General features: G+C 40.4%; 1 long non-coding RNA gene across 2 annotated transcripts in view; it reads right to left on the reverse strand.

The window, feature by feature from the left end:
• Window positions 1–11,817: 11,817 nt before the first annotated feature.
• Window positions 11,818–24,145, reverse strand: part of LOC108585499 — a 65,927-nt gene continuing 53,599 nt past the window's right edge. Inside the window, exons 1-3 of one of the 2 annotated variants that reach the window (XR_001901924.2) lie at window positions 15,701–15,750; window positions 15,158–15,340; window positions 11,818–14,219 (exon numbers count right to left, since the gene is read on the reverse strand). This is a non-coding gene — a long non-coding RNA (uncharacterized LOC108585499). Of the gene's footprint in view, window positions 14,220–15,157; window positions 15,341–15,700; window positions 15,751–24,145 lie in introns of those variants that run through there. The other variant, XR_004184332.1, reaches the window with a different exon arrangement.

Below are 24,145 nucleotides of genomic sequence, written 5' to 3' on the forward strand. Positions count from 1 at the left end.
ATAAGGAAGGGGTCTAGTTTCAATCTTTTGCATATGGCTAGCCAGTTAACCCAACATCATTTATTGTATAGGGAGTCCTTACCCCATAACTTGTTTTTGTCAGTTTTGTCAAAGATTAGATGGTTGTAGGTGTACAGCATTATTTCTGGGCTTCCTATTCTGTTTCACTGGTCTATGTTCATGTTTTTTTACCAGTACCATGCTGTTTTTGTGACTGTAGCCCTGTAGTATAGCTTCACATCGGGTAACGAGATGCCTACAGCTTTCTTCTTTTTGCTTAGGTTTGCTTTGACTATTTGGGCTCTTATTTGGTTCCATATGAATTTTGAAATTTTTCTGGTTCTGTGAAAAATGTCATTGGTAGTTTGATAGGAATAGCATGGAATCTGTAAATTGATTTGGCAGTACGACCATTTTAACAATATTGACTCTTCCTATTTATAAGCATGAAATGTTTTTCCATTTGTTTGTGTCAACTCTGATTTCATTTGAGCAGTGGTTTGTAATTCTCATTGGAAAGAGATATCAAAATGTGGTTTCACCTCCCTGGTTAGCTGTATTCCTAGGTATTTTATTCTTTTGTGGAAATTGTGAGTGAGATTGTGTTCCTAATTTGGCTCTTGGCTTGGCTGTTGTTGATGCATAAGAATGCTACTGATTTTTGTATATTGATTTTGTATCCTGAGACTTTGCTGAAGTTGTTTTTCAGCAAGAAGATTTTGGCCTGAGACTATGGGGCTGTGAATGACGTCATTTGCAAACAGAGATAGTTTGACTCTCTTCATATATGGATGTCGTTTATGTCTTCCTCTCACCTGACTGCCCTGGCCAGGACTTCCAATGCTATGTTAAACAGGAAGTGAGAGAGTACATCCTGCCTTGTGTCAGTATTCAAAAAGAATGTTTCTAGCTTTTGCCCATTCAATATGGTATTGGCTGTGGGTTTGCTGTAGATGGTTCTTATTGTTTCGAGGTATGTTCCTTCAATACCTAGTTTATTGAGAGTTTTTAACATGAAGGGATGTTGAATTTTATTGAAAGCCTTTCCTGCACCTATTGAGATAATGATGTGGTTTCCGTCTTTAGTTCTGTTTATGGGATGAATCACAATTATTGATTTGCATATGTTGAACCAGATTTGCATCCCAGGGATAAAGCCTGTTTGATTATTGTGCATTAGCTTTCTGATGTGATGTTGGATTCAATTTGCTAGTATTTTGTTGAGGATTTCTGCACTGATGTTCATTAAGAATATTGGTCCGAAGGTTTTTTGTTGTCATTGTGTCTCTGCCACATTTTGATATCAGTATGATGCTAGCCTAATTGAATGAATTGGGGAGGAGTCCCTCCTCAATTTCTTGAAAACATTTCAGTAGGGATGGTGCCAGCTCTTCTTTGCAAATATGGTAGAATTCTGCTGTGAATCAATCTGGTCCTGGGTTTTTGTTGGTTGGTAGGCTATTATTACTGATTGAATTTTGGAGTTCATTATTGGTATGTTCAGGCTTTCAATTTCTTCCTGGTTCAGTTATGGGAGGGTGTATGTGTCCAGGAATTTATCCATCTCTTCTAGGTTTTCTAGTTTGTGTGCATAGAGGTGTTGATACTAGTCTCTGATGGTTATTTGCATTTCTGTGGGGTCAGTGGTAAACAGACCTTTTGTCATTTCTAATTGTTTATTTGGAACTTCTCTCTCTTTTTATCTATTAGTCTAACTAGCATTCTTTTGTTTTTCTCAAAAAACCCACTCCTGAATTCACTGACTTTTTGAATGGTTTTTTAATATCTCAATTTTCTTCAGTTTAGCTCTGATTTGGGTTATATCTTATCTTCTGCTAGCTTGGAGGTGGTTTGCCCTTGCTTCAATAGTTTTTTTTGTTGTTGTTGTGATGTTAGGTTGCTAATTTGAGATCTTTCTAACTTTCTGATGTGGGCATTTCATGCTATAAATTTCCCTCTTAACATTGCCTTAGCCATGTCCCTGAGATTCTGGTATGTTGTATCTTTGTTCTCATTAGTTTCAAATAACTTCTTGATTTCTGACTTAATTTCATTATTTACCCAAAAGCTATTCAGAAGCAAGTTGTTTAATTTCTATGTAAATGTATAGTTTTGAGCAATTTCCTTAGTCTTGATTTCTATTTTTATTGTTTTATTGTGCCATGACTCAAGAGACCATTATGATTTCAGTTCTTCTGCATTTGCTGAGGATTGTTCTATGTCCAATAGTGTGGTCAATTTTAGAGACTGTCCCATGTGGCAATGAGAAGAATGTATATTCTGTTGTTTTGTGTTGGAAAGTTCTCTAGATGTCAATCAGCTCCACTTGATCTGGTGCTGAGTTAAGATTCTGAATATCTTTGTTAATTTTCTGCCTCAATGATCTCATACTGTCAGGGGAGTCCTGAAGTCTCCCACTATTTTTGTGTGAGAGTCTAAGTCTCTTTGAAGGTCTCTAAGAACTTGCTTTATGAATCTGGGTGCTCCTGTGTTGGGTACATATACATTTAGGATAGTTAGGTCTTCTTGTTGAATTGAGCCCTTTACCATTATGTAATGCCCTTGTCTTTTCTGATCATTTTTGGTTTAAAGCCTGTTTTCTCTGACATTAAGATTGCAACCCCCTGCTATTTTCAGTTTTCCATTTGCTTGGTAGATTTTTCTCCATCCCTTTATTTTGACCTTATGGGCATCACTGCATGTGAGATGGGGCTCTTGGAGACAGCACACCAGTGAGTCTTGGTTCTTTATCCAGCTTGCCACTCTGTGTCTTTTCTATAATTGAGGCATTTAGTCCATCTACATTTAAGGTTAATATTGTCATGTGTAGATTCAATCTTGTCATCATGATGCTAGCTGGTTATTTTGCAGACTTATTAATTTGGTTGTTTAATAGTGTCACTGGTCTGTGCACCTCAATATGTTTTTGTCATGCCTGATAGTGGTTTTTTCTTTCCATATTTAGTGTTCCTTCAGGAGCTTTTATAAGGCACATCTGGTGGTAACAAATTCCCTCAGAATTTGCTTGTCTGAAAAAGATTTTATTTCTCCTTCACTTATGAAGTCTAGTTTGGCCAGACATGAAATTCTTGGTTGGAATTTATTTAAAGGATGTTTAAAATAGGCCCCCAATCTCTTCTGGCTTGTAAGGTTTCTGTTGAGAGGTCCATTGTCAGTCTGATGGGCTTTATTTTGTAGGTGACCTGTTCTTTCTCTCTAGCTGTTTTTAACATTTTTTCTTTCATTTTGACCTTTGAGAATCTAATGATTATGTGTCTTTGAGACAGCCTTCCTCTGAAGTATCTTCAGGGGTTTTCAACATTCCCTGAATTTAAATGTTGGCATCTTCAACAAGATGGGAAAGTTCTTAGGAATGATATCCTGAACTATGTTTTGCAGGTTGCTTCCATTCTCATCTCTTTCAGGGACACCAATGAATCATAGACTTGGTCTCTTTACATAATCCCATATTTTTTGGAGGTATGTTCATTCCTTTTCATTCCTTTTTCTTTAGTCTTGTCTGACTACCTTATTTCTGAAAGCCAGTATTCAGGCTCTCAGATTCTTTCCTCAGCTTGGTCTATTCTGCTTTTAAAACTTGTGATTGCCTTATGAACTTCTTATACTGTGTTTTTTAACTCTAACAGGTTGGTTATGTTCTTTTCTATAGTGGATATTTTGTCTGTCAGCTCCTCTATCATTTATCATGATTCTTAGCTTTCTTGAATTTTTACCTGAACCCCAATGATGTCATTTCTATCCATATTCTGAAGTCTATTTCTGTCATTTCAGACATCTGAGCCTGGAAAAGAACTCTTGCTAGAGAACTAGTGTTGTCATTTAGAGGAGAGAAGACACTCTGACTTTTTGAGTGTCAGAGTTCCTGCGCTGGTTCTTTCTCATCTTCGTGGACTGCCAGTCCTTCAATCATTTAAGTTTTTGTCCTTTCAATGGGTTACTTTATTTTATTTTTAATTTTATTTAATTTTTTATTATATGTTAAGTTCTGGGGTACATGTGCAGAGCATGCAGTTTTGTTAAATAGGTATACACGTGCCATGGTGGTTTTCTGTACCCATCAACCTGTCATTTACATTAGGTATTTCTCCTAATGCTATCCCTCCCCTAGTCCCCCACCTCCTAACAGGCCCCAGTGTGTGATGTTCCCTTATCTATGTCCATGTGTTCTCACTGTTCAACACTCACTTATAAGTGAAAACATGCAGTATTTGGTTTTCTGCTCCTGTGTTAGTTTGCTGAGAATGATGGTTTCCAGCTTCATCCATGTCCCTACAAAGGACATGAACTCATCGATTTTTATGGTTGCATAGTATTCCATGGTGTATATGTGCCACATTTTCTTTATCCAGTTTATCATTGATGGGCATTTGGATTGGTTCCCAGTCTTTGCTATTGTAAATAGTGCAACAACAAACATACATGTGCATGTGTCTTTATAGTAGAATGATTTATAATCCTTTGGGTATATACCCAGTAAAGGGATTGCTGGGTAAAATGGTATTTCTGCTTCTGTATCCTTGAGGAATTGCCACACTGTCTTCTAAAATGGTTGAACTAATTTATACTCCCACCAACAGTGTAAAAGCATTCCTATTTCTCCACGTCCTCTCTGGCATCTGCTGTTTCCTGACTTTTTAATGATCACCATTCTAACTGGCATAAGGTGGTACCTCATTGTGGTTTTGATTTGCATTTCTCTAATGACCAGTGATAATGAGCATTTTTTCATGTTTTTGGCCGCCTAAATGTCTTCTTTTGAGAAGTGCTTCTTCATATCCTTTGCACACTTTTTGATGGGGTTTTTTTAATTGTAAATATGTTTAAGTTCTTTGTAGATTCTGGATATTAGCCCTTTGTCAGATGGATAAATTGCAAAAATTTTCTTCCATTCAGTAGGTTGCCTGTTCTCTCTGATGATAGTTTCTTTTGCTGTGCAGAAGCTCTTTAGCTTAATTGGATCCCATCTGTCAGTTCTGGCTTTTGTTGCCGTTGCTTTTGGTGTTTTAGTCATGAAGTCTTTGCCCATGCCTAGGTACTGAATGGTATTGGCCTAGGTTTTCTTCTAGGGCTTTTGTGGTTTTAAGTCTTACATTTAAGTCTTTAATCCATCTTGAGTTAATTTTTGTATAAGGTGTAAGAAAGGGGTCCAGTTTGTTTTCTTCATATGGCTACCCAGTTTTCCCAGCATCATTTATTAAATAGGGAATCCTTTCCCCACTGCTTGTTTTTGTCAGGTTTGTTGAAGATCAGATGGTTATAGATGTATGGTGTTATTCCTGAGGCCTTGGTTCTCTTCCATTGGTCTATATATCTGTTTTGGTACCAGTACCATGCTGTTTTGGTTACTGTAGCCTTGTAGTATGGTTTGAAGTCAGGTAGCGTGATGCTTCCAGCTTTGTTCTTTTTGCTTAGGACTGTCCTGGTTATGTGGGCTCTTTTTTGGTTCCATATGAACTTTAAAGTACTTTTTTCCAATTCTGTGAAAAAAGTCAGTGGTACCTTGATGGGGATGGCATTGAAACCTATCAATTACTTTGGGCAGTATGACCATTTTCACAATATTGATTCGTCCTAACCATGAGCATGGAATGTTTTTCCATTTATTTGTGCTCTCTCTTATTTTCTTGAGCAGTGGTTTGTAGTTCTGCTTGAAGGGGTCCATCAATACCTAGTTTATTGGTAGATTTTATCATGAAGGGCTGTTGAATTTTGTCGAAGGCCTTTCCTGCATCTATTGAGATAATCATGTGGTTTTTGTCATTGGTTCTGTTTATGTGATGGATTATGTTTATTGATTTCAGGATATTGAACCAGCCTTGCATCCCAGGGATGAAGTCAACTTGATCATGGTGGATAAGCTTTTTGATATGCTACTGGATTCGGTTTGCCAGTATTTTATTGAGGATTTTTGCATTGATGTTCATCAGATACATTGGCCTGAAATTTTCTTTTTTTGTTGTGTCTCTATCAGGTTTTGGTATCAGGATGATACTGGCTTCATAAAATGAGTTAGGGAGGATTCTCTCTTTTTCTATTGTTTGGAATCGTTTCAGAAGGAATTTTATCAGCTCCTCTTTGTACCTCTGGAAGAATTCAGCTGTGAATTGATCTGGTCCTGGACTTTTCTTGGTTGGTAGGCTATTAATTACTGCCTCAATTTCAGAACTTGTTTTTTTTTTTTTGAGACAGAGTCTCACTGTGTCTCCCAGGCTGGAGTGCAGTGGCGCAATCTCGGCTCACTGCAAGCTCCGCCCCCCGGGTTCACGCCATTCTCTCGCCTCAGCCTCCCAAGTAGCTGGGACTACAGGCGCCCGCTACCACGCCCGGCTAGTTTTTTGTATTTTTAGTAGAGACGGGGTTTCACCATGTTAGCCAGGATAGTCTCGATCTCCTGACCTTGTGATCCACCCGCCTCGGCCTCCCAAAGTGCTGGGATTACAGGCTTGAGCCACCGCGCCCGGCCCAGAACTTGTTATTGGTTTATTCAGGGATTCAACTTCTTCCTAGTTTAGTCTTGGCAGAATGTATGTGTCCAGGAATTTATCCATTTCTTCTAGGTTTTCTAGTTTATTTGCATAGAGGTGTATATAGTATTCTCTGATGGTAGTTTGTATTTCTGTGGGATCCGTGGTGGTATTCCCTTTATCTTTTTTTATTGTGTCTATTTGATTCTTCCCTCTTTCTTTGTTTATTAGTCTGGCTAGTAGTTTATCTATTTTGTTGATCTTTTCAAAAAACCAGCTCCTGGATTCATTGATTTTTTTGAAGGGTTTTTAGTCTTCCTATCTCTTTCAGTTCTCCTCTGATCTTACTTATTTCTTGTCTTCTGGTAGCTTTTGAATGTGTTTGCCCTTGCTTCTCTAGTTCTTTTAATTTTTTATTTTACAGTGTCGATTTTAGATCTTTCTTGCTTTCTCTTGTGACCATTTAGTGCTATAAATTTCCCTCTACACACTGCTTTAAATGTGTCCCAAAGATTCTGGTACATTGTGTCTTTATTCTCATTGGTTTCAAAGAACATCTTGATTTCTGTCTTCATTTCATTATTTATGCAGTAGTCATTCAGGAGCAGGTGTTCAGTTTCCATGTAGTTGTGCAGTTTTGAGTGAGTTTCTTAATCCTAAGCTCTAATGTGATTGCACTGTGGTTTGAGAGACTGTTACGATTTCTGTTGTTTTGCAATTTGCTGAGGAGTGTTTTACTTCCAATTATGTGGTCAGTTTTAGAATAAGTGCGATGAGGTGCTGAGAAGAATCTATATTCTGTTGATTTGGGGTAGAGAGTTCTGTAGATGTCTATTAGGTCTGCTTGGTCCAGAGCTGAGTTCAAATCCTGAATATCCTTGTTAATGTTCTGTCTTGTTAATCTGTCTAATATTGACAATGGCATGTTAAAGACTCCCACTATTATTGTGTGGGAGTCTAAGTCTCTTTGTAGGTCTCTAAGAACTTGCTTTAAGAATCTTCATGCTCCTGTACCATATTTAGGATAGTTAGCTCTTTTTGTTGCATTGATCCCTTTAACATTATGTAATGCCCTTCTCTGTCTCTTTTCATCTTTGTTGGTTTAAAGTCTGTTTTATCAGACTAGGATTGCATCCCTTGCTTTTTTTTTTCTGGGTAAATATTCCTCCATCCCTTTAATTTGAGCCTGTATGTGTCTTTGCACATGAGATGGGTCTTGACTCTTTATCCAATTAGCTAGTCTATGTCTTTTAATTAGAGCATTTAGCCCATTTACATTTAAGGTTAATATTGTTATGTGTGAGTTTGATCCTGTCATTATGATGATAGCTGGTTATTTTGTCCATAAGTTAATGCAGTTTCTTCATAGTGTTGATGGTCTTTACAATTTGGTATGTTTTTTGCCGTGGCTAGTACTGGTTGTTCCTTTCTGTACTTAGCACTTCCTTCAGGAGCTCTTGTAAGGCAGGCCTGGTGGTGACAAAATCTCCCAGCATTTGCTTGTCTGTGAAGGATTTTATTTCTCCTTTGCTTATGAAACTTAGTTTGGCTGGATATGAAATTCTGAGTTGAAAATTCTTTTCTTTAAGAATGTTGAATATTGGCCCCCACTCTCTTCTGGCTCTTAGGGTTTGTGCTGTTAGTCTGATCTGCTTCCCTTTGTAGATAACCTGACCTTTCTCTCTGGCTGCCCTTAACATTTTTCCATCATTTCAACCTTAGTGAATCTGACAATTATGTGTCTTGGGGTTGCTCTTCTCAAGCAGTATCTTTGTGGTATTTTCTGTATTTCCTGAATTTGAATGTTGGCCTGCCTTGCTAGGTTGGGGAAGTTCTCCTGGATAATATCCTGAAGAGTGTTTTCCAACTTGGTTCCATTCTCCCTGTCACTCTCAGGTACACCAATCAAATGTAGATTTGGTCTTTTCACATAGTCCCATATTTCTTGGAGGCTTTGTTCGTTCCTTTTCATTCTTTTTTCTCTAATCTTGTCTTCTTGCTTTATTTCATTAAGTTGACCTTCAATATCTGATATCCTTTCTTCTGGTTGCTCAATTCAGCTATTGATACTTGTGTATGCTTCACGAAGTACACATGCTGTGTTTTTCAGCTCCATCATGTCATTTATGTTCTTCTCTAAACTGGTTATTCTAGTTAGCAACTCCTCTAACCTTTTTTCAAGGTTCTTAGCTTCCTTGCATTGGGTTAGAACATGCCCCTTTAGCTTGGAGGAGTTTGTTATCCCCACCTTCTGAAGCCTACTTCTGTCAATTTGTCAAACTCATTCTCCATCCAGTTTTGTTCCCTTGCTGGCGAGGAGTTGTGATCCTTTGGAGGAGAAGAGGCCTTCTGGTTTTTGGAATTTTCAGCCTTTTTGCGCTGGTTTCTCCCCATCTTCGTGGATTTATCTACCTTTGGTCTTTGATGTTGGCGACTTTTGGATGGGGTCTCTGAGTGGACATCCTTTTTGCTGATGTTGATGCTATCCCTTTCTGTTTGTTAGTTTTCCTTCTAACAGTCAGGCCCCTCGGCTGCAGATCTGCTGGTGTTTGCTGGAGATCTGCTGGTGTTTGTTTCCAGACCCTGTTTGCCTGGGTATCACCAGTGGAGGCTGCAGAACAGCAAACATTACTGTCTGTTTCTTCCTCTGGATGCCAGCCAGAGCTCTCCTGTATGAGATGTCTGTCGGCGCCTACTGGGAGGTGTCTCCCAGTCAGGATAAACAGGGGTCAGGGACCCACTGGAGGAGGCAGTCTGACCCTTAGCAGAGCTTGAACATTGTGCTGGGAGATCTATTGCTGTCTTCAGAGCCATCAAGCAGGGTGTTTAAGTATGCTGAAGCTGTGCCCACATTACCCCTTCCCCCAGGTGCTGTGTCCCAGGGAGATGGGAGTTTTCTCTATAAGCCCCTGACTGGGGTTGCTGCCTTTTTTTCAGAGATGCTCTGCCCAGAGGAGGAATCTAGAGAGGTAGTCTGGCCACAGCAGCCTTGCTGAGCTGCAGTGGGCTTCTCCCAGTCTGAACTTCCTGGAGGCTTTGTTTACACTGTGAGGGTAAAACTGCCTACTCAAGCCTCAGCAATGGTGGATGCCCCTCCCCCACACCAAGCTAGAGTGACCCAGTCCGACCTCAGACTTCTATGCTGTCAGCAAGAATGTCAAGCCATTGGATCTCAGCTTGCTGGGCTCCCTTGGGGTGGGGCCCACCGAGCCAGACCACTTGGCTCCCTGATTTCAGCCCCCTTTCCAGAGGAGTGAACAGTTCTGTCTCCCTGGTGTTCCAGGCACCACTGGGGTATGGGGAAAAAAATTCTGCAGCTAGTTCAGTGTTTGCCCAAATGGCCACCCAGTTCTGTGTTTGCAACCTAGGACCCTAGTGGTGTAGGCACTGGAGGGAATCTCCTGGTCTACGGGTTGTGAAGACATGGGAAAAGCGCAGTATCTGAGCCACAGTGCGCTGTTCCTCCGAGCACAGTCCTTCACGGCTTCCCTTGGGTAGGGCAGAGAATTCCCCGACCCCTTGCGCTTCCCGGGTGAGGCAATGCCCCACCCTGCTTCAGCTCGCCATCCTTGGGCTGCACCCACTGTCCAACCAGTCCCAGTGAGATGAACTGGCTACCTCAGTTGGAAATGCAGAAATCACCTGCCTTCTGCATCAATCTTGCTGGGAGCTGCAGACCGGAGCTGTTCCCATTGAGCTATCTTGCCAGCAGATTCCCTGATGGGTTTTTGTATTTTATCCTATTTTATAACCTTGGGGGTTTGACTGTGGTATAAGGTGGGTTTAGCTGACTGGCTTTGTTTCTGGAAGACTTTAGGGGGCCAAGGTTCAGCTTGGAACTCTTCGACTGGGGAACTGGTATCTGGCCCAGCTTTGTTCCCTGGCTCTTCAAGGTTAGGAACTTCTGTACTGGAGGGGCCAAGGTGCTCACAGACCACTGGCCACAACACTCTGATGAGTGTTGCAGCTAAAGCACTTCATAGGATGGTAGCAGTGAGATATATCCTCATTTGCGCATGCCAGAAGCAGCAGCAGCAGCAGCACAGCTGAGTTCATGCCCATTGGCTACAGTGGGGTGCTAGCAGGTGCTGGATTGCCAGCTTCTGTATGAGTGTTCACCGCAGCCGTACAGGCAGCACAATGCAGGGGTATGGGGGGCCCCCACTGATGTCTGCACATGCATTCACACTGGTGGTGGTGTTAGCACGAGGATGGGTCACTAATGGGCACAGGATTGTGTGCACCGTCTGTGCACATTCACATGAGCAGCAGTGGCAGCTCAGAGTAGGGGCAGGTCTGCTGTTCTCTGTGCCTAGTTTCACCCAGGTGCAGTGTAGGGCAGGGGTGTGATGCTAGTGGTAGTGGGGTTGGCAGGCTCTGTACCCATCAAAACTCCCACAGCAATGGCAGTTCAATGGGGTCATGGGGAGGGGTGCACTCACACCAGCACCAGTGGCATGGCAGGGTGTGTGCCCACACACACACACTGGTAAGGAAGGGGATGTAAGGTTTGCCCACACATACACATGCCAACAAAGCAATGTAGGGGTGGATGTGGGTAAGTGCATGCAGGCAAAGCAGCATGAAGAGGCTGCAGTGGGAGGTGTGAGTGGACGGGTGCATGTCCATGATGGCTACTCTGCTGGAGCTTTCTGTGGTCAGGCATGGTCTGCCAGCACAGGAGCTATGATGAAGGTGCCCAGGAGGTACCCTTTGGGTACCCAAGGCTACACTGCAAGCAGGCAAAGCCAGGCTGGGGCCCCAGGGGAGGCCAGTATACCAAGGGGTACTCAGATTGTACTGGCCCAATCTCATGGGCAAGATCATCCTGCAGAGTTCAGGTCTTACAGTTCCCCCAGCACTAATGTCTCCTAGAGAAGCAAGTCAAGCCTAGGGAAGTGGGCGCCCCTGGCTATGCTCCACTACAGATGCTCCTGCAGCAAACCCTCTGGTCTTCACTCCAGCTGAAGTTCTGACTCTACCACTTCTCTATAAAGCTCTCCCTGCCAACTCAATTGTCCTGAGCAGGCAAATAGGTTGCTCAACTCACTCCTTTCCCGGTAGTCACTGAATGCCAGGAATTAGTCCCAGTAGCCCCATGCAGGGCTCCCAGATTCTTCCTTTTTCAGCCTAGCATCTGTGTCTTCCCTCCGTCCACTCTCAATGCCTTTCCTCTGAAGATCTGTTAGGAGTGTGCCAGTCTTAATGTTACAGTCCCTCAGAGACAGATGTTCCTTCTAGTTGCATCTAGTTAGCCATCTTGCCCCCAATCTACATCAGTCTTTACATATCCTTTTAATTATTTTTTAATTGCTGAGCTAAGAAGAATATGCACATTTTAAATGTTTTATTGCATATCATATATATAATTACATGTTACATATTTTATATTGACCTCCCAAAAGATAGTATACTCCCTCTAACATTTTATTAGGATATTTGCTTCCCCACAACCTTCCCATAATTAAGTGTTGTCATAAGTCTGAATATTTAGCTAGTTTGATAAGTATAGAACGATATCCCCTTATTTTGTCCACTAGTTATAGTTTACCAACCCCTGCTCTAAGGGATTCAGAAATAGCACTTACAGAAAAAGAATTATTAGGCTGAAGGGGTACAGGCAATGAAGAACCAAGGATTTTTAAGAGGGTAGGGCTACCACTTCCCGTCAGAGGGGAAGAAACATCAGAGGCAACAGATCTGATCTGAACTATAAAAGTGGTCCAGCCAGGTAGGAAGACAGCTCCCTAAGGGTATGCCCAGTGCTGCCAGTAAAATAGGCCCTAGGTGAGAGGGAGGAGTTGGCCTTGATGGTCAGCTCCACTAGGCCATCTGCACACTGATCTACTGACTTTCACAAAGAATAACAAGGAATGAGGACTGGAACCTGGAAGGGAAGCACCCTCCTGCCATCATCCCCTCAACAATGTCCCTCTAGCACCCTCTGTTGATAAAGCTTAGCATCAAGCCAGCTGGAGAAAAAATATTTACCAGGTTCAGCTCCAGTATCACAAAGCAGTGCGCAGAATGGTAGTTGGAGCTGAAAGACAATACATTGAAAACTGATATATAGGTGTAAGATTTTTCTGGTGATTCAGCTTCATTTAATGATATAAAGGAACAAAAACTTAGCATATCCTTGTAATCTAAACATCAAGTCTTAGCAGAGCTTTTGACAGACTATAGCAAATGGATGACATAAATGACTCCAATCCTTCCTTCCTCCCTTTACCCATATCTTTTGCCACATGCCTTTGCAGTTCTGACCCCTAAAAAAGCAGGGTCCACTTCCTTACCTTTTGAATTTGGAAAGCTCTCCTGTTCTTGGATGGTTTTGCAACTTGCTCAAGCCAATGTTATCAGACGTGATGCAAGCAGAAGCCTGAAATTTTATTTATATGTCTCTGCCTACCTATTGCCCACTGCCATTGTCATGAAAACATGTCCAGTTTGACCTGCTGGAGGACATAAGACACATGGAGTGAAACCAAGTCATCCAATTTTGCAAGAATGACTAGATCAACCAACAGCCTGCTGGCACACAGTCATGGAAGCAAGCCCAGCCAAGAACAGCAGAGCTGCCTAGCTGACAGATACATGAGCAAGCCCTGTCATGACCAGACTAGATGAGGGGAACTCCAGAGTATAAGCTGAATAAATGCTTACTGTTGTATACTACACAGATGTTTTGTTTATTACACAGCATTACAATAACAACACTAATTCGTGTAACTAATACACTTTCCTTCTATATATTAATAGATGAAAGCAACATGATTTGTATACCACACAGGTTTATGGGTAGCAGATGTTTTACTATGAAAGCTCAGATTCCTTCTTATTTTCCCACATTAAAAATATCCAACCTCAGCTTCTAGGTAATGGTTAGGTATACTGTAAGTCAGGGTGAAAACTTTTCCCAGGACCATCTTTGGAGTTGCTAGACATGAGCATGAGTAAACTGCTAATGAATCTGTTAAGGCATAAAAGAGGACCCTAGCATTTGCAGGCTAGAGGAGTGGTTTCTTTCATCCTTAATACCTCCAGCTTAGAAGTCCTCAGCACATTCATAGAGATGTCCAAACTTACCTACATCAGCAGCTTAGCCCACCACCATCTACTCTATCTAAAAAGGTCCACCACAACACAAAATCTACATAAGAGCAAAACATAAAAGCTTTTCTTCTTCAGCGCACTTCTACTAGGTCATTCCAAGAATCCTACTCTGAATAAAGGCATTTTCCTGATAAGGTACTCAAGATCCCCGTGCCATACCCTGTCAGCCTCCTGTAGCCTGCCATCCTTCATCTTTCTCCCAACCCTGATTCATCTCTATCCTACCATACATCAAACCTGCTCTCAGATGCGAGCTTCCATGAGACTCACATTCGCTGAGATTACAGTGACTGATAACTGAGGGGCAATTGAAGCTTACCAGGGAAAGGGTTTAAGTGTAAAAGACAGAATGGCAGACATCAGTAGTAGAATAGGAAGGAAGGTGGGGAGCGTAGCCGGAGGCAGGGCCAGCTTCATGGGTGGGAGACATGTATAGTCAAACAGTGCCCTGCACCTATAAGAATCCCCCACTTGGTTTAATGTTCTGCTGCTGCCATCTTGAAACTTTCAGTAATTTTTGAACAAGGGATTCTGCATTTTCATTTGTGTTCGGTCCCAAGGATCCTGTAGCTGGGCTTGTCCAGAGGTAACAGATTGTTCTTCCAGATGTGTTCTGTTCTACAAAAGAGTGGGATTTCATGTATGGAAATAATTTTATCTACAAAGTCTTCTAGGTGTCAATAATCTAATAAGCCACTGAAGTCTAATCCTAACATCTACTATTTTAAACCTCCATTTTTTCCTCCTTTTCCATAGTCATTTATATGCCAGTGCATACACCCTTTAAAAAGAGTTGAAACAGATATTGGTAAAAGTCTGAAAATGATCTGTGAGAGGGCTGTTTTGATTTCCCCCAAAATAGAACAAATTTACTATTAATAACCCTGGATCATGTTAAACGTACTGCTGGGACTGCCATATAAACCCTTATCTCTCTTGACTTCATTCCACATTCTGTTCTGTGGCAGGGAAAATGGAGATCTAAAATGCAATTTTTCCCTAAAGGTAACATTTTATGTACTATTTATTAAACCTACATTGTGTGTCAGGTATCTTAAAAAACCCATTAAAATGACTTCTTTCTAAAATAGCCTTTTCAATTACCTCTCAACGTAATACCTTTGTAACTCTTCCAGATGTTTTAAAGCCCAAGGACTGGAGTTTCCTAGAAGTGTCATCATTGCTTCCAGGCAACAATGAATCTGTTTACTGATTTTTTCCTTAGGCTTTCTTTGTTGCACTATATTTTATATCCTTCCTTTGTGGAACATCCCCCAGAGTCCATCCACATCCCATTAATACAAGAGAGAAAACCCCAGCCCTTGGATTTTGTTTCCCCCTACTAACAAATGAATGAGGCTGACTGCCTGTCTGTTTAATACAGTGACACAGAAACTCCCATTCATCTCTAAATCTGCTGCTAAAAGAGTTTAAAAATCCAATCTCTAGAGTCATCCTTTGTATTAATAATTATTACTGAAATGATTATTTTTAAAGTATAATGGATACTTGGAAGAGGCTATATAATACTGAGCAGAAAATAATTAAATACTCACATCTCTTCCATTCTTCTTAGAGCTTCTGTTAGATATGCAGAAGTCAATGATGTTGGAGATGTTATCTTCTCGCTACAAATTGAGGGATCACATACTCAATTTATACACCAAGCAGGAAGGAATCCTTTCCACCAGGAAGAACTTAATCAATCTTCCTACTGATGTAGCCCGTGCAGGTCCTAACTGCAGCAAACAAGGAAAATCATGGTAAAGAACACAAAATGCAACCAGTAGTGAGAGAAAAAAGAATCAAGACAAACAGAACTTGGGCTACTGAGAAAACACAATGGCCAAGGAATCCATAAAACCTATTTCTTTTACAGGGAATTTAGCTGCCCGCTATAATGAGAAAACAACAATTAGTGCAAGTATCACAGAGCAAAATATTATGATAATAAAAGAATAACTGAGACAACACAAGGAGATATAAACAATAGATCAGAACAGAGATTGTTCCTTGGATCACGCCTATCTGGGATAAACTTTTATAAAGTTTTTATTTGTTTGTTTTTTTTTTCACATTGGCCCGGCACACTGGCTCACCTAGCAGTTTGGGAGGCTGAGGTGGGTGGATTAGCTGAGGTTAGGAGTTCCAGCCCAGCCTGACCAACATGGAGAAACCCCATCTCTACTAAAATTACAAAATTAGCCAGGCGTGGTGGCGCATGCTTGTAATCCCAGCTACTCCAAAGGCTGAGGCAGGAGAATCACTTGAATCTGGGAGGCAGAGGTTGCGGTGAGCCGAGATCATGCCATTGCACTCTAGCCTGGGCAACAACAGCGAAATTCCATCTAAAATAATAATAATAATAATAATGCATATCAAATTGAGCTTAAAATAATGTTTAGCACTCATTCCAGAGTCTGAGTGTAGTCACTACACAAACCTTGGTCTTCATAAAGCTCTCAGTTTATAAATTCCAACAAATCTTTAGTATTAAACACAGTATAAATACAGACCTGTTTATCATGGGAAGTCATTCCAAAAGAGAATAGAAAACAAAAATGTAAACTGCATCCCTAATCACAATATGAGAAAGAAATGACAAGTTCAGCAAAAGGTAAATTTGGAGTGTGGTAAGCTTTTAAGAAAATTTTGTGCCTGCAAGCCCAGACAAAACTGGAAAATATCAGTAGTTCAAAAAGTTATTGGCATACCTAGAGAGTGCAACTATTCATTCTATCAGGACTACTGAAATATACCCTGCCTCATAAGTATACATGAATTTGCTTTGTCCTGTTGAGTAAAATGAAATAAAAGTTAATAGAAGACACATACACTCAATACTGTTTTATAAGGAAATTAAGTAGAGAATCTTGGTTTGAGGGGAAATTTAACTCACCTGAGGATGTGTAACAATTAAAAAAGAGCCAGAATAAGATGAAGAATATTTATATTAATATTGCCACGGAACCAATAAAAGTGTAATCAAATATAAATTATAAATATAAAACATTTTGTAAAACAAATTCCCAGATAAAGTAAAACTTCAAAAGAGAATTATTCAAGAGCAAGAAAGACATGGTGACACAACAAAATTAGTTAAAAATAAGTTTGTAAGCACACGAAAAAAGAGAAAGAAAAATAAAGACATTCTGGCAATTAAGCCCACAAGAAGTCATGAAAAAATGCAGAAACACAGAAAACATGATTTAAAGTATTTTTTAATTAAAGTGAAATGGTTAACAATCAAAGAGAAAATGATAGGTATGGAAGGGAAAGGAAATTCAACATACACAAAATTGGAGATACTGAGAGAATGGAAATTAAGGGAATGATAAATATTTAAAATGTCAATCATGAAAAAGTCATAGAAACAACATAAGATTTGAATCTATAAACTGTACAAGCACATTATGTTCCTGGAAAGATAACAGGATGGTCAACATCAAGCTGTATTTTAGTAAATGTACCAGTCAGGGTCCATCAAGGACAGAATCCGAAGATCCTCAGCAAAATACTAGCAAACTGATCCAGCAGCACATCAAAGGGCTAATCTACCATGATCAAGCAGGCTTTATCCCTGGGATGCAAGGTTGGTTCAACGTACACAAATCAATAAATGTGATTCATCATATAAACAGAACCAGAACCAAAAATCATATGATCATCTCAATAGATGCAGAAAAGGTATTCAATAAAATTCAACACTGCTTCATGTGAAAACACCCTCAACAAACAAGACATTGAAAGAACATACCTACTTCAAAATAATAAGGGCCATCTATAAAAAACCCACAGCCAAGATCACACTGAATGAGCAAAAGTCAGAAGCATTCCCTTTGAAAACCAGCACAAGACAAGGATGTATTCTCTCATCACTCCTATTCAACTTAGTACTGGAAGTTCTAGCCAGAGCTATCAGGCAAGAGAAAGAAATCAAAGGCATCCAAACAGGAAGAGAAGAAGTCAAACTATTCCTATTTGCAGATGATATGATTATATATGTAGAAAACCCCATAGTCTCTTCCCAAAATCTCCTTAATCTGATAAACAATTTCACACAGTCTCAGGATACGAAATCAATGTATAAAAATCAGTAGCAATCCTATACACCAACATCCAAGTCAAGAACCAAATGAAGAACACAATTTCATTCACAAATGCCACAAAAAGAATAAAATACCAAGGAATACAGTTAACTAAGGAGGTGAAAGATCTTTACAATGAGAACTATAAAACACTGCTCAAAGGAATCAGAGATGGCACAAATAAATGGAAAAAAAAAATGGAAATGATTCTACGATCATGGGTAGGAAGAATCAATATTTTTTAAATGGTCATAATGCCCAAAGCAATTTACAGATTCAATGACATTCCTATTAAACTACCATTGACATTCTTCACAGATTTTTTTTCCAAAAAAAAAAAAAAAACTATTCTAAAATTCATAGGGAACCAAAAAAAGATCCCAGAAAGCAAAGGCAATCCTAAGCAAAATGAACAAAGCTGGATGCATCACATTATCTGACTTCTAACTATGCTACAAGTTTACAGTAACCAAAACAGTATGGTCCTGTTTCAAAAATAGACACATAGATCAATGGAACAGAATAGAGAGCCCAGAAATGATGTCATACACCAACAACTATCAGCTATTAGGCAAAGTTGCAAAAATCAAGCAATGGGGAAAAAACTTTCTATTCACTAAATGGTGGCAGAATAATTGGCTAGCCATATGCAGAAGATTGAAACTGGACCCCTTTCTTATACCATATACAAAAATCTCAAAAAAAAAAAAACCCTAGGCAATACCATTCTGGACATACAAACTGGTGAAGAGTTCACGACGAAAACTCCAAAAGCAATTACAACAAAACCAAAAATTGATAAATGGGACCTAATTACACTAAAGAGCTCTGGCACAGCAAAAGAAACTATCAACAGAGTAAACAGACACCCTACACAACAGGAGAAAAATTTAGCAAACTATGCATCTGACAAAATCTAATACCCAACATTTATAAGCACTTAAAACAAATTTATAAGCAAAAAACAAATAACCTCCTTAAAAAGTTGGCAAAGGCTGAGCACAGTGGCTGATGACTGTAATCCCACCTTGGGAGACCTAGGCAAGCAGATCGCCTAAGATCAGGAGTTCGAGACCAGCCTGACCAACAGAGATGAGGTGAAACCTCATCTCTACTAAAAATACAAAAAAAAATTAGGACGGTGTGGTCATGTGTGCCTGTAGTCTCAATTACTCAGTTACTGAGGCAAGAGAATCACTTGAGCCTGGGGAGCAGTGGCTGCAGTGAGTCAAGACTGCACCACTGCACTCCAGCTCAGGCAACACAGCAAGACTCCACCTAACAAAAAAAAAAAAAATTGGCAAAGGACATACGCAGACACTATTAAAAGAAGTGGCCAACAAGCATATGAAAAAATGCCCAATATCACTAATCTTTAGAGAAATGCAAATCAAAGCCACAATGAGGTACTGTCTCACACTAGTCACAATGGCTATTAATAAAAAGTCAAAATATAATAGATGCTGATGAAGTTGCAAAGAAAAGGGAATGCTTATACACTGCTGATGGAAGTGTGTATTAGTCCAGCCACTATGGAAAGCAGTTTGGAGGTTTCTCAAAGAACTCAAAGCAGAATTACCATTCAACCTAGCAATCCCATAACTGGGTATATACCCAAAGGATGGTAACTCATTCTATTATAAAGACATTCACAAGTACTTTTACTGCAGCAGACACGGAATCAACCTAAATGTCCATCAACAGTAGACAGGATAAGGAAAATGTGCTACAGAGGGGGAGGTTCCAAGATAGCCGAATAGGAACAGCTCTAGTCTACAGCTCCCAGCATAAGCGACACAGAATATGGGTGATTTCTGCATTTCCAACTGAGGTACCAGGTTCATCTCACTGGGGCTTGTCCGACAGTGGGTGTAGCCCAGGAAGAATGAGCCAAAGTAGTGCAGCGCATCGCCTCACCCGGGAAGCACAAGGGGTTGGGGAATTCCCTTTCCTAGTAAAAGGAAGCTGTGACAGATGATACCTGGAAATTCGGGACACCTCCACCCCGATACTGCACTTTTCCAACGGTCTTAGCAAATGGGACACCAGGAGATTATATCCTGTGTCTGGCTCAGAGGATCCCACACCCATGGAGCCTCCCTCACTGCTAAGCACAGCAGTCTGAGATTGAACCGTAAGACAGCAGCGAGTCTGGGGGAGGAGCGGCCGCCATTGCTGAGGCTTAAGTAGGTAAACAAAGCAGCCAGGAAGTTTGAACTGACTGGAGCCCACCGCAGCTCAAGGAGGCCAGCCTGCCTATGTACACTCCACCTCTGGGGGCAGCACATAGCTGAACAAAAGGCAGCAGAAACTTCTGCAGACTTAAACGTCCCTGTCTGACAGCTTTGAAGAGTAGTGGTTCTCCCAGCACAGAGTTTGAGATCTGAGAACTGACAGACTGCCTCCTCAAGTGGGTCCTTGACCACCGAGTAGCCTAACTGGGAGATACCTCCCAGTAGGGGTGGACTGACACCTCACACAGCTGGGTGCCCCTCTGACATGAAGCTTCCAGAGGAAGGATCAGGCAGCAACATTAGCCATTCTGCAATATTTGCTGTGCTGCAGCCTCCACTGGTGATACCCAGGCAAACAGGGTCTGAAGTGGACCTCCATCAAACCCCAACAGACCTGCAGTTGAGGGTCCTGACTGTCAGAAGGAGAACTAACGAACAGGACATCTACACCAAAACCCCATATTTATATCACCATCATCAAAGACCAAAGGTAGATAAAACCACAAAGATGGGGAGAAACCAGAGCAGAAAAACTGAAAATTCTAAAAATCAGAGCGCCTCTTCTCCTCCAAAGGAATGCGGCTCCTCGCCAGCAATGGAACAAAGCTGGACAGAGAATGACTTTGATGAGTTGAGACAAGAAGGCTTCAGAAAATTGGTAATAACAAACATCTCCAAGCTGAAGGAGAATGTTCGAACCCATCGCAAAGAAGCTAAAAACCTTGAAAAAAGACTACACAAATGGCTAACTAGAATAAACAGTGTAGAGAAATCCTTGAATGGCCTGATGGAGCTGGAAACCATGGCACGAGAACTACGTGATGCATGCAGAAGCCTTTAGTAGCCGATTCGATCAACTGGAAGAAAAGGTATCAGTGACTGAAGATCAAATGATTGAAATGAAGCGAGAAGAGAGGTTCAGAGAAAAAAGAGTAAAAAGAAAAAACGAACAAAGCCTCCAAGAAATATGGGACTATGTGAAAAGACCAAATCTACAACTGATTGGTGTACCTGAAAATTATGAGGAGAATGGAAACAAGTTGGAAAATACTCTGCAGGATATTATCCAGGAGAACTTCCCCAACCTAGCAAGGCAGGCCAATATTCAAATTCAGGAAATATAGAGAACGCCACAAAGATACTCCTCAAGAAGAGCAACTCCAAGACACATAATTGTCAGATTCACCAAAGTTGAAATGAAGGAAAAAATGTTAAGGACAGCCAGAGAGAAAGGTCAGGTTACCCACAAAGGGAAGCCCATCAGACTAACAGCAGATCTTGGCAGAATCTCTAGAAGCCAGAAGAGAGTGGGGGGCAATAATCAACACTCTTTAAGAAAATAATTTTCAACTCAGAATTTGATATTCAGCCAAAGTAAGCTTCGTAAGTGAAGGAGAAATAAAATCCTTCACAGATAAGCAAATGCTGAGAGATTTTGTCACAACCAGGCCTGCCTTACAAGAGCTCCTGAAGGAAGCACTAAACATGGAAAGGAACAACCAGTACCAGCCACTGCAAAAACATGCCAAATGGTAAAGACCATCGATGCTAGGAAGAAACTACATCAACTAACGAGCAAAATAACCAGCTAACATCATAATGACAGGATCAAATTCACACAAAACAATATTAATCGTAAATGTAAATGGGCTAGATGCTCCAATTAAAAGATACAGACTGGCAAATTGGATAAACAGTCAAGACCTATCAGTGTGCTATATTCAGGAGACCCATCTCCTGTGCAGAGACACACATAGGCTCAAAATAAAGGGATGGAGGAAGATCTACCAAGCAAATGGAAAACAAAACAAAACAAAAAAGCAGGGGTTGCAATCCTAGTCTCTGACAAAACAGACTTTAAACCAACAAAGAACAAAAGAGACAAAGAAGGCCATTACATAATACTAAAGGGATCAATTCAACAGGAAGAGCTAACTACCCTGAATATATATGCACCCAATACAGGAGCACCCAGATTCATAAAGCAAGTCCTTAGAGACTTACAAAGAGACTTAGACTCCCATGCAATAATGGGAGACTTTAACACCCCACTGTCAACATTAGACAGAACAACAAGACAGAAAGCTAACAAGGAAATCCAGGAATTGAACTCAGCTGTGCACCAAGCAGAACTAATAGACATCTACAGAACTCTCCACCCAAAATCAAAAGAATATACATTCTTCTCAGTACCACATCACATTTATTCCAAAATTGACTACATAGTTGGAAGTAAAGCATTCCTCAGCAATGTAAAAGAACAAAAATTATAACAAATTGTGTCTCAGACTACAGTGCAATCAAACTAGAACTCAGGATTAAGAAACTCACTCAAAACCACTCAACTACATGGAAACTGAACACCTGCTCCTAAATGACTACTGGGTACATAATGAAATGAAGGCAGAAATAAAGATGTTCTTTGAAACCAATCAGAACAAAGACACAACATACCAGAATCTATGGGACACATTTGAAGCAGTGTGTAGAGAGAAATTTATAGCACTAAATGCCCACAAGAGAAAGCAAGGAAGATCCAAAATTGACCACTAACATCACAATTAAAAGAACTAGAGAAGCAAGAGCAAACACATTCAAAAGCTACCAAAAGGCAAGAAATAAATAAGATCAGAGCAGAACTGAAAGAGATAGAGACATAAAAAACCCTTCAAAAAATCAATGAATCCAGGAACTGGTTTTTTGAAAAGATCAACAAAATTGATAGACCACTACCAAGACTAATAAAGAAGAAAAGACAGAAGAATCAGATAGACACAATGAAATATGACAAAGGGGATATTACCACCGATCCCACAGAGACACAAACTACCATCAGAGAATACTATAAACACCTCTACACAAATAAACTAGAACATCTAGAAGAAATGCATAAATTCCTGGACATATACACCCTCCCAAGACTAAACCAGGAAGAAGTTGAATCCCTGAATAGACCAATAGCAGGCTCTGAAATTGAGGCAATAATTAATAGCCTACCAACCAAAAAAAGTCCAGGACCAGATGGATTCACAGCCAAATTCTGCCAGAGGTACAAAGAGGGGCTGGTACCATTCCTTCTGAAACTATCCCAATCAGTAGAAAAAGAGGGAATCCTCCCTAATTCATCTTATGAGGCCAATATCATTGTGATACGAAAGCCTGGCAGAGACACAACAAAAAAAGAGAATAGACCAATATCCCTGATGAACGTTGATGCAAAAATCCTCAATAAAATACTGGCAAAACAAATCCAGCAGCACACCAAAACCTTATCCACCATGATCAAGTTGGCTTCATCCCTTCAGCACACGCAAATCAATAAACCTAATGCAGCATATAAACAGAACCAAAGACAAAAAACACATGATTATCTCCATACATGCAGAAAAGGCCTTTGACAAAATTCAACAGCCCTTCATGCTAAAAACTCTCAAAAAACGAGGTATTGATGGGACGTATCTCAAAATAATAAGAGCTCTTTACGACAAACCCACAGCCAATATCATACTGAATGGGAAAAAACTTGAAGCATTCCCTTTGAAAACTGGCACAAGACAGGGATGCCTTTTCTCACCACTCCTATTCAACATAGTGTTGGAAGTTCTGGCTAGGGCAATCAGGCAGGAGAAAGAAATGAAGGGTATTCAATTAGGAAAAGAGGAAGTCAAAGTGTCCCTGTTTGCAGATGACAAGACTGTATATTTAGAAAACCCCATTGTCCCAGCCCAAAATCTCCTTAAGCTGATAAGCAACTTCAGCAAAGTCTCAGGATACAAAATCAATGTGCAAAAATCACAAGCATTCTTATACACCAATAACAGACAAACAGAGAGCCAAATCATGAGTGAACTCCCATTCACAATTGCTTCAAAGAGAATAAAATACCTAGGAATCCAACTTACAAGGGATGTGAAGGACCTCTTCAAGCAGAACTACAAACCACTGCTCAAAGAAATAAAAGAGGACACAAACAAATGGAAGAATATTCCATGCTCATGGATAGAAAGAATCAATATCATGAAATCAATAAAGTGTGAGGGGATATCAATAAAGTGTGAGTGAAAAGTAAATGAAAGTTTGGATGTGCAATGAATTTTTTAAGTTGTTTGCCACTGCACCTTTTCCCAGTAGCCATAGTAGGATATGCCTCAGAAAAAGAGGATATATACTATTTTTAAGATGAAGACAGAGAATCTAGGAAAGAATAGAGCCAACATAAGCT

The sequence above is a fragment of the Papio anubis genome, chromosome 6 (genome assembly GCF_008728515.1).
Source record: "Papio anubis isolate 15944 chromosome 6, Panubis1.0, whole genome shotgun sequence".
NCBI classification, from domain to species: Eukaryota; Metazoa; Chordata; class Mammalia; order Primates; family Cercopithecidae; genus Papio; species Papio anubis.